This window comes from Rattus norvegicus, chromosome 1 (assembly GCF_036323735.1).
Source record: "Rattus norvegicus strain BN/NHsdMcwi chromosome 1, GRCr8, whole genome shotgun sequence".
NCBI lineage: Eukaryota > Metazoa > Chordata > Mammalia > Rodentia > Muridae > Rattus > Rattus norvegicus.
In genome coordinates, this window is record NC_086019.1 from 75,397,202 (window position 1) to 75,401,411 (window position 4,210).

General features: G+C 43.9%; 1 pseudogene; it reads left to right on the plus strand.

Annotated features, from left to right (window-relative positions):
* Window positions 1–1,993: 1,993 nt before the first annotated feature.
* Window positions 1,994–2,546, plus strand: Gapdh-ps79 (Glyceraldehyde-3-phosphate dehydrogenase, pseudogene 79; annotated as a pseudogene).
* Window positions 2,547–4,210: the final 1,664 nt, after the last annotated feature.

The window sequence follows — 4,210 nt, forward strand, 5'->3', positions numbered from 1 at the left end:
GCAAGTTTATTTGGAATAACAGAAAACAAAACAACAACAACAATAAAAACAAAAAACAGGATAGTGAAAACTATCCTTGACAATAAAAGAACATCTGGGAGAATCACCATCCCTGACCTCAAGCTGTATTATAGAGCAATAATAATAAAAACTGTATGGTACTTGTATAGAGAGAGGCACGGAGATCAATGTAATGGAATTGAAGACTCAGAAATGAACCCTATTGATCTTTGACAAACGAACTAAAACCATCCAGTGGAAAAAAGAGCATTTTCAACAAATGGTGCTGGTTCAACTGGAGGTCAGCATGTAGAAGAATGCAAATCGATCCTTTCTTATCACCCTGTACAAAGCTTAATTCCAACTGGATCAAGGACCTCCACATCAAACCAGATACACTAAGTGGGAAAGAACCTTCAACACATGGGCACTGGGGAAAATTTCCTGAACAAAACACCAATGACTTATGCTCTAAGATCAAGAATCGACAAATGGGACCTCATAAAACTGCAAAGCTTCTGTAAGTCAAAGGATCCTTTCATTAGGACAAAATGGCAACCAACAAACTGGGAAAAGATCTTTATGAATCCTACATCTGATAGATGCCTAATATGCAGTATATACAAATGAATAAAAAAGTTAGACTCCAGAGAGCCAAATAACCCTATTAAAAATGGGGTACAGAGCTAAACCAAGAATTCTCAGCTGAGGAATATTGAATGGCTAAGAACTACCTAAAGAAATATTCAACATCCTTAGTCATCATGGAAATGCAAATCACAACAACCCTGAGATTCCACCTCACACCAGTCTGAATGGCTAAGATCAAAAACTCAGGTGACAACAGATGTTTCCACGGATGTGGAGAATGAGGAACACTCCTTCATTGTTGGTGGGATTGCAAACCGGTACAACCACTCTGGAAATCAGTTTGAAGGTTCCTCAGAGAACTGGACATTGCACTACCTGAGGACCCAGCTATACCATTCCTGGGGATATTCCCAAATGATGGTACAACATAAACAAAGACACGTGCTCCACTAGCTTCATAGCAGCCTTATTTATAATAGCCAGAAGCTGGAAAGAACCCAGATGCCCTTCAACAGAGGAATGGATACAGAAAATGTGGTACATCTACACAATGGAATACTACTCAGCTATCAAAACAATGACATCATGAAGTTCATAGACAAATGGATGGAAGTAGAAGTATTAGCATATAAAAGAAAGAAAGGCATCTGTCTCATAGCTTTGACAGGACAATGTTTTGTGATTTAAGATTTATTCCTGGTGTCCAGACCCTTCTTCTTAAAATCTCCTATCTAGCTAAATAGTTGAGGAAACTCCTACTTCTCTGATATTCTAAAACACATTGGGTTGAAGAAATTTGTACCAAACTCCTGAAAGCATGAACCAAAATAAACTTCCCATGATGGAACTAGAAAATACCATCTTGAATGAGGTAACCACAAAAACCACACATGATATGCACTCACTGATAAGTGGTATTAGCCAATTGTATCCCTGTACATTAATAAATTTGGTGCAAAAATGAGTTTATGTATGTTTTTTGAGATTTTAATATAATTACATCATTTTCCTCCTTGCTTTTCTTCCTCAAAATTCTCCCATGTACTCCTCCTAGCTTTCTGTCATATTCATGTCCTCATTTTCATTAATGTGTGTGTGTGTTTGTTTATGCTACTTGTAATAATAAAACTTGAAAGAGGAAATTAGCAATTACAATCACCATCATGTCCATAACAAGTAGCATGCCAATCCTATTATGATTAGTACCTTAAGCATCACCAAAAAGTACATATTTTGAATATTTGTTCGTGAGTTGATGGGGCCCATTGTAGGAATTAGAGAAAGGATTGAAGGAGCTTAAGGGGCTTGTATCCCCATAAGAACAAGACAGCTGCATCTTCTCGTGCAGTGCCAGCCTTGTCTCATAGACAAGATGGTGAAGGTCAGTGTGAACTGATTTGGTTGTATTGGGCTCCTGGTTACCAGGGCTGCCTTCTACTCTGCATCTGGCAAAGTGGACATTATTGCCATCAACGACCCCTTCATCGACCTCAACTATGTGGTCCACATGTTCCAGTATGACTCTACCCATGGCAAGTTCAACGGCACAGTCAGGGCTGAGAATGGGAAGCTTGTCATCAACGGGAAGCCCATCACCATCTTCCAGGAGTGAGATCCCACTAACATCAAATGGGGTGACGCTGGTGCTGATTATGTCATGGAGTCTACTGGTGTCTTCACCACCATGGAGAAGGCTGGGGCTCACTTGAAGGGTTGGGCCAAAAGGGTCTTCATCTCTGCCCCTTCAGCCAATGCCCCCCACGTTTGTGATGGGTGTGAACCACGAGAAATGTGACAACTCCCTCAAGATTGTCAACAATGCATCCTGCACCACGAACTGCTTAGCCTCCCTGGCCAAGGTCATCCATGAAAACTTTGGCATCGTGGAAGGGCTCATGACCACAGTCCATGCCATCACTGCTACTCAGAAGACTGTGGATGGCCCCTCTGGAAAGCTGTGGGGCAGCCCAGAACATCATCCCTGCATTCCCTGGTGCTGCCGAGGCTGTGGGCAAGGTCATCCCAGAGCTGAACAGGAAGCTCACTGGCATGGCCTTCCGTGTTCCTACCCCCAATGTATCCATTGTGGATTTGACATGCTGCCTGGAGAAACCTGCCAAGTATGATGACATCAAGAAGGTGGTGAAGCAGGCATCCGAGGGCCCACTAAAGGGCATCCTGGGCTACGCTGAGGACAAGGTTGTCTCCTGAGACTTCAACAGCAACTCCCACTCTTCCACCTTTGATTCTGGGGCTGGCATTGCTCTCAATGACAACTTTGTAAAGCATGACAATGAATATGGCTACAGCAACAGGGTGGTGGACCTCATGGCCTACATGAGCTTCGAGGAGGAAGAAACCCTGGACCACCCAGCCCAGCAAGGACACTGAGAGCAAGAGAGAGGCCCTCAGTTGCTGAGGAGTCCCCATCCCAACTCAGCCCCCAACACTGAGCATCTCCCTCACAATTCCATCCCAGACCCCATTGTCCCGCGCTCGACTTTTTGCCGGCAAGGAGCACGCGGACATTTAGAAATCCTTACTGTGACCACTTTATTAATCTTAGAAGAGGAAAAGCCATGCTGCGCCAACATGGCGCGCTTATAAAACCCTAGTGCGGCGCACCCATACCTGATTGGTTGTTACCCATGATCTCATAAGGCACGCCCCGGAGTGGGCAAAGACCTGGCACTCTTGCACATGCGCACAGTTAACTTCCTGAAAGGGGGCCGGCTGGCGCGGTGAAGGTTGGTGCCATCTTGCAATGGCGGAGTCTATCCTGACCTACCACGTGGGGCGCAGTGGAAGACAGCGCCATCTAGTGGTGGCGAATGTTATTGCGGCCCTCTACACCCCATAATAACAGGAGGGGCCTAGGGAGCCCTCCCTTCTCTCTTGAATACCATCAATAAAGTTCGCTGCACCAAAAAAAAAAAAAAAAAAGAGAGAGAATAACAATAACAACCAACCAGAGCTCCCAGGTACTTAACCACTCACTACTCAAAGAGTACACATGGATAGACCTATGGCTCCAGCAGCATATGTAGAAGAGGATGGCCTTTTTTGGCACCAATGGGAGGAGAAGCTCTTGGTCCTGCCAAGGCTGGACCCCGCCCCCAGTGTAGGGGAATGTTAGGGTGGGGAGGCGGGTAGGGTGGGTAGTTTGGGAGGGGGAACACCCACATAGAAGAAGGGAAGGTGAATGGGATAGGGAGCTTATGGATGGGAAAGTGGGAAAGTGAATAACATTTAAAATGTAAGTTAAAATTATCCAATAAAAAGATTCAAAGCCACTTAAAAAGCACCATTCATTTGAATTGATTTTGGTATAAAGTGAATGTTATAGATCACAATGTTTGATTTAAGTGTCTAGGAGTAATGGATATCTTCCCAGGTTTAGAAAAACCAAATAGTAATTTTTCTGAAGCAGCTGAAAAATAAATACCTGGTAAATTTTCACTGAAGAAGCTTCTTGGTAGTGGTGCAGGCTAGAGTAGTTCTCTTGGTATGAGGGCTAACTGAAGCACAAGCTATGGTAGCCTTGGTTTCAGTTTTCCTTGCATTTGGAGTCCGTTACTCACAATATGATTGTGTAATGAACTAGCAGTTAAGAATTATG